The following is a 7,458-nucleotide window of genomic DNA, read 5'->3' on the forward strand; positions in this document are numbered from 1 at the left end:
CACACCTTACCTTGGGGTGGGCTGGTGCATACATGCACAACACTTCAAAAGTTATCCCATCTGCTTCCATGGTGGCTTGTAACAGTCTGCCTGCAACTATTTCTCTGTGCTGCAGAGGGTGCACAGTGTCTCTTTTCAGCAGGATTACAATGCCAGTAGCCCTATTGTCATCCGACCCCAACCACATGGCTGCTTCATGTAGTCAGCATTTGGAGAACAAAGAGATGGCTGTTTGACTATGCAAGCCACATTCCTGAAGGCAGATTATGTCTGCCTCTATTTGTTCCAAAATCTGGAAAATCTGGTCCCACTTCCCTTGCCCAGCAAGGCTTCTAACATTAACTGAGTTGATGTGGAGCCCCTTCATTTTGCTGGCTATTTTGGGAAAGGGGAGGGGAGGCTTCCTACTTTTGCTTTCTCCTTTTCAACCAGAGCCTCTAGCTTGCAAATTTTGTTTTCATACCTCTGGTAACTGTTTTTCCAAGCCCTGTTGTGCTCTTTTTCAAGAGAGTGGTGGGTTTTTCCCTGTCTAGCTTTCCTTTGTCCTTTCCTCTGACTATAGATTATTTTCCAATTGCTTATATTCAGATTTCCTGCTCAGCCTCAGGGGGACCAAGGCTTAGAGTTTTCACCTTCCTCTTCCATGTCCTCCTCTCCCTCTGGGGCTGGCTCCCTGACTCAGGGGCCTCTTTAGTCACCTCCATTGCTCCTTCTTCTGTCTCCCCATCCTCTGCACTTTGCTTCTCTGCCTGGTTTGGCAGGGAGCCTACCTTTTTAGCTAGCTCCTTAAGCTGCCTGATGGTTTCCCCCACTTCTTGAGATAGCGCGGGGGTCTCTGTCTCTGATAAGCCCTCTTCCCCTTCTTCCTTCTCCTTTCTCTCTTGCTCTGCTTCCCCAGAGCTAACTTCTTTGATGCCTCCATGAAATGTAATGTCAGAGAGTATCGAGGGGACATCATCCTCTTTCTCTTCTTGAAAGCTTACATTGGCTTTTGCCCTGGGACATTTTCTAAACCTGTGTCCCTCCTCCCCACAGAGGTTGCGGTGCCATGGGCTCCCATTTTATGTTCTTTCTCCTGGCACATTGCACAGATCTCCATTTTGCAATCTTTCCTCAGGTGGCCCTCCTCCCCACATCTGCAGCATAGCTTGGGTTGCTCCCGATAGTAAATCGGGTCCTCGTGGTGTCCAAAAGTCAGGGCTGCTGGCAAATGCTGCAGTACTTCTGGTTTAGCTGGGGCACATTTCAGCTGGACCCAGGCTCCTGTCCAGATTCCCTCTCCATCTTTTTCCTCCTCAACAGACCTCACTGATTCACAGTGCCTGCTCAGCTAGAAATGAATGTCCTGCTCCTCTATTTCTGCAGTGAAAAACTGTGTCCCCACTGTCCTGGTTGCAGGCATGGCAGATGCAGCAGGTTTTGTGCCTTTTGGGGGGGGAGGGGGACAGAGAGGATGGCTAGGTGGGAGTTGTATAAGGAGGAACGGTTGGGGGGATGGGGCTTACCTAACCTTGAGACCTTTGTCTACATGCATTTTTTGAAAATGGTAGTGAGGGAGGCAAGAAGAGACATGGGAATAGTGGGGAATTTTTGCAGTTTCTGGGCAGGGAGATTGTTGAGGAGGCTGCAATTATATGGGATTGGGTGGAAAGGGCTGTGGGCTTGGAAGATGTCACTACAGTACATATGCTTGAGGACTTTTGTGAAAGGACAGGGTTTAGAGGGACTGGACCTTGAGGACTTGGGGAATGCAAAAAGGGTTTTAAAGTTTCTGAGGGGGAGGGAGGGAGTGACAGATGTGGGGGAGTTAGAAAGGGAACAGGTTAGTAGGGTATGGAAAGGGGTGGTAGGGAGGGAGTGGAAGGGGCAACACAAGGAATTAGCATGGGGGGTGGTGTGGAAAATTTTACTTGTGAAGGAGGTACACTACCGATGGGGTCTGGTAAGGTCACCTAAGTGTCTAAAGGAGCACTGCAGTCAAGCTGAATTGGTCTTCCATGTGTTATGGAAGTGCTGCTATGCCCAAAGGAAGCTGGCTTTGTTCTTGCAATGGATAGGAAGGGGTACAGGGGTGTCCTTTGAGAATATGTTATATGGGTTACTTGAGGGTACTGGTGGGTCTTGGGAAGTGAGGGTGTTGATAACGTGTTAAGGTAGTGATATGAAAGGTTTGTTGCCTATTAGTCAGACAGGGGCTATGTTTTTCATCAACAGAGTGTTTACAGTTGGGGTTACATGGATTAAAATAGTATAGGGAGAAGAAGGAGAAAAGTGGGAAGGGGAAGGATACAGGAAAAGGAGGTTTCTGGCAAGGAGTTGATTGGAGTATACAGTTTCAACCTTATTGAGTATGGGATAATTGGGGATAGTGTCCAGGTACGTGGAAAGACAGGGTAGGCACTGTCTCTGTTATGGGCTCCGAAGAAGATTTGGGGTTTTATGGTTACTTATGTGTTTAATAGGCAAAGAAATCTATTTAAGTGACTTTTGTTATGTTCAATTATACTTTAAGTTGTAATCTCATGCATGGGGTTTTATTTTTATGTATATAGAAGCTGCCTGTCAGTGTGATGTTTGCTAATGTTTAAGTGTGAAGCCTGTAAAGTTTTTGTTGATTTGTTATTTTTGGTACTTTAATTAAAAAAGAAAAAGACTGCCAAGGTGAACTGGGCAGGGGAAACACCATAACTGCACAGACAGTTTTCCCAGGGTGAGTTCTTACCTGGCAGGCAAAATACCATGTATCTGGGTCCATGAAGGCAGTTTTCCTTAAGCGCCTGGGAGATAACTGCTCTTCTGGAGCGGTTTAGTACCCACCAAGGTGTTGGGGCTTTAAGCTCACTTTATGCAAATAGGGGGCTCCTCGCTAGCTTGTTCCTATGGCCATATGGCTGTGAACAAGCAAAACTTGCCTACGGGCTTGGGCCTGCAAGTAGGATGCCTGCCAAAGGTTTTGGAAACATCTGAAGCCCCAGGGGGGGTAGAGAATATTTGCTGTTTGTAGGGCCACTTATGGTTCTGGACTGACTCATGGATTTGGATTTGATTTGGCTGATTTGGCATGATTTGGAGATTGGGGTAGGTGAGGGTGAAGGGTGGGTGCTCAGGTGCGCGGGGGAGTGGGTGTGTTTATTATAATGGGAAGTGCAGGTTTCTTAATGTGGTTTTAAGATGTGTGATGGAAAGTTTATGATATAGGTTGTGTATATATAACTCTCTCTATATAGAAATATATTTTAATTAACAAAAAAAGATTGGAGAATCACAGCTGGCTGCCAAGAGAGAAAAAGAGAGGAGAGAGCGCGAGCGTGTCAGCCAATCACAGCAAGACAGAGGGTTGTGGCAAGCAAGAGACGGAAAGAGGGAGAGAGAAAAAAAGGGATAGAGAGCAACCCCTCTCTGTCCCAATCTCTTGCTCACTCTCTCTTTCCCTCCCTACAACCCTCTTGGTTGCTGTGATTGGCTCGCATGCACTCTTGCTGTACCTTTCTCTCTCTCTCTCTTTCTCTCACTTGCCTTGACCTTCTGGCTCTCTTGATTTTTTTTTGATTATCAAAATATAAAATCTCAAAACTTTCTACTTTATACACACCCTACACTTGGGTTTTGCTGAATGTCCAGCTATAAATATAACTCAAACACAGAATTTTACAACTCTTGGTGGGCATGCTGTGGCCACAAATAACACCATTGGCAGCATCACTTGTTTTAGTAGGCTGACTTTCCCTGAGAAAGAAAACCCCTGTGCCCCCATATCCCTAGAGTCTGTCTCACCCATCCTAATAGATCCTCCCAAGCCACCTCCCCTTTCTCTTCCACGTCCATAGACATCCCCAGCACTTTCACTACCTCTCACTGCATGCGCAATCCGTGGCTCCTTAAGTCCCCCAGCTCCCCTACTGCTAACAGTGTATTCTTTCATTTATTCACTCATGTCCCTGCCACTCCCCCATTCCTGTCAACATGTCCCAAAACCCATTACAGGAACCCCTCATTTTGAACCACAAATGTCACATCATCCATGTTAAGCAACTACTTCACCTCCCTATCCCACACCCCTCCCCAGAACCATTACCCCTTTTATTCTGTTATCCTTTCTGATTCCTTGCACCAACGGTTCAATCCTGTACAGGAATAGTCCAGGCAACAGGGGGCACCCTTGCCATACCCCTGGCTTTATCTCGAATTCTGCTTCCAAAAATCTTCTCACTAGGAATCTTAACCCTCCTATGCAATGCTTTTATCCACCTGACAAATAGCTCTCTGCACACAGAGCTCTGTGTCCCCCAGCACATCCTGGAGGGTCTCCCCATGGCCTTGCCCATGTCAAATAGGTAGCTGACATACTGCAGGCTGGGAGGTATGGCCAGCTTGAACAGGGCAAAGGCTTGCTTGATTTTTTTTATATATTAAAGTAACAAAAACTTAAAAGTTCCAACCTGAACAGAAACTTCACACTTGCAACACAAAGAGTAACATATCCATATCCAAACTCTACATCCATTTATCATGCAACCACAACTATATAACACAACAAGGTTCAATCTCACCTTACAAACTTCTAAAACATATACCCAGCACATTAGAAATTACTTTATCTTTAGCTCATACACAACAAAAGTATATACACATATTTGCAACTTATTTATCTTTATCCTGACAGCTTTATCTCATACACATTGCATGTCATAATCTTCATCCCTCAACACCACTCTTCCCCCACCCCATTTGGCAAAGGCTTGCTTGATTGGCCAATCATAGCTGGTTCCAGCAAGAAAGAAAGTGAGAGAGAGAGAGAGAGAGAGAGAATCACAGCAAGCCTGACGGTCGCAGTGCATGAGAAAGAGAGAGGGAGAGAGTGAAAACAGGAGAGAGAGCAATGCCCCCTCCCCCCCTTCTCTCTCCCTGCAAAACTCTTGGTTGCTATGATTGGCTGAAACACTCTCTCTCTATCCCTTGCTCTCTATCTCTCTCTTTTTCTCTCCCTCTCTCTAACTTGCCTTGACCTTCTGGCTTGCTGTAATTGGCCAATCACAGCAGGTTGAAATGAGAGAAAGGGAAAAAGAGGAAGCATGTGAGCCAATCAAAGCAAGTCAGAGGGTCACAGCTAGCAAGAGACAGAAAGAGGGAGAGAGAGAAAGGGGCTTTACTCAGTAAAGTCTCAGGGTCTATAAGTGTGGCCCTATTTGGCCATGGTAAGCTAATTAACTCTGCTGTAGGTCAGCACTTGTAAACACAAGTAGTATCCTATGGTGGCATTATTTAGTGCACCACAGTGCATGTGTAGATGCTGATGGGGCTGGCTGGGGCACAAGAGTGCTTCAGTGCAAGAGCTGCCTACTGGTTAGCCCCACACTAGAAGACTCTTGTGCCGCAGACAGCCTCTTCACACCACACTGGAGGTTGTAGCAGTCCCAGGCTGGCAGGCTGATCCCTTGGGTCCCCCTCCAGCTGGGGCTTCTCCAACCCAGTTCAAATGTGCTGTGGTCCTGGGTGCACATGTAAATGGGGCACACAGAAGCAATAAACTTTGTTGCAAACTGTGCTTACTGATGCCTATGGTCTGGCCTCATAAATATCAGTTTACCCATCTTGAGGATGCAGCCAGCCAATTTTGCAAGTTGATCACAGGGCCATATGACAGGCAGCTCTCTCAACCAATCAGCAGTGGATAGCAGCCATCTTGGGCCAGCAGTTCCCCCTTCCCCCCTACCCTCCAGCAGGCTGTGCAGCTGTGCAGCAACATCATGAGAACTGCTGGCTCCCTCTATTTTCAGTAAGTTTTCCTTCTTTTCTTCATGGATTTTGCAGGCATTGCCCACTTTCACAGACAATGTTAGATTGCACCTTTTCTCCGAAATCCATGAAATTATGATTTGAGTAGGTTCCTACTTATAAATGACTGCATTCAGTGGCCACCAGCAGGGACACCTATGAGGGGATTCTGGGTGCCACCACCAGGGCCACCATCACCCTCCTGGGCCTCCAGCCCTGCTGCCTCTGGGCCCATCAGGCCAGCCAAGACTGCTGGTAGCACATCATCCAGCAAGCCTGGGATGATAAGCAGTGGCTGGAGGCCTTCCACATGACCTGGGACACCTTCTGGGAACTTGTGAAGCAGCTCTGGGCCCACCTGGAGCAGCAGGACACTGACATGCAGCCACCCCTCTCTGCAGACACCCAGCTGGCTTTTGCCCTTCTCAAGCTGGCTATACCTCCCAGCCTGCAGTACATCAGCCACCTATTTGGTATGGGCAAGGCCATGGATAAACCCTCCAGGACATGCTGGGGGACACAGAGCTCTCTGTGTATGACCCAGGTGGTGGTGGTGGGGTTTCATGCCCTGGGCTTCTTCCAGAACATTAGGGCCCTGGATGGGACCTACATCCCCATCACCTGCCCACCCAACAGAGAATGACCCTATTACAGCTGGGGGGGCTTTCACTCCATGGTGCTCCAGGTCATTGTGGACCACTACAGGGCATTCATCCATGTGAATGCTGGTTGGGCAGGCAGCACCCATGACACCCATGTGTTTCAGAACTCTAGGTGGCTGGGTCTGATGGAAAGCAGCTGATTCATGCCAGGGATGCCAGACCTGCAGCTGGGCACCACGGCCATCACACCCTTCCTCATCAGGGACCCCACCTACCTGTTCTTGGTTTGGCTTATGCAGCCCTACACCGGCCACCTGGACCCTCACCATGCCCACTTTAACTGCTGCTTGGCCCAGACGCATGCCCTAGTGGAGTATGCCTTTGGCTTTCTCAAGGGATGCTGGGGCTCCCTCACCACCTGCCTCAAGTTTGCTGAGAAACAACCCCCCCCAGTCATCATTACAGTCTACATGCTACATAACATCTGAGGCCCAGGGGGAGCTGTTCCACAAGGCCAAGGCAGAAGAGGCATGGCAGGAAGAGGAAGCATGGCAGTAGGAGCACCACCTGTGACTGCAGCAGCAGCAGCAGTGCCCTCCTCCCACCCCCCAAGATCTAGGGCAAACTGCACACCTGCCAGTGAGGGCCAGGTCTCTGGATGTGAGAGACCCTGGCCAACCATCTCCTCCAGCACTCCATGCTCTAGCCCACCTGCATCATCACCCACGATCCCCACCCCTGCCCAATCCTAGCACCATGCTCATTGCAGACACATCTCAGAACAAGTTCTTATTCCCCTCACATCAAATAGAGTCCCCCTCCTCCCTCTCTCCCTCCCTCCCTTTCCAGCAAACAGAGCCCTCCTCCCCTCTTCCCCCTCAACAAACAGAGTCCTCTACCACCCAGCCCACCCACCAACAATAAAAAACCTTCTTCCCCATGAAAACTATTTACAGTGTCCTTTGTGGGCCATCCCACAAAGGGTGGGGACACCTAGGGGCAGAGTCAGGGGGCAGATGTCCAGCACCCTGGTCTCTGAATGTTCCCCCATGGGTGTGGACACTGTGGCAAGTGTGACAGG

The sequence above is a fragment of the Gavialis gangeticus genome, unplaced genomic scaffold (assembly GCF_001723915.1).
Source record: "Gavialis gangeticus isolate Ggan-Ray unplaced genomic scaffold, GavGan_comp1, whole genome shotgun sequence".
Lineage (NCBI taxonomy): Eukaryota > Metazoa > Chordata > Crocodylia > Gavialidae > Gavialis > Gavialis gangeticus.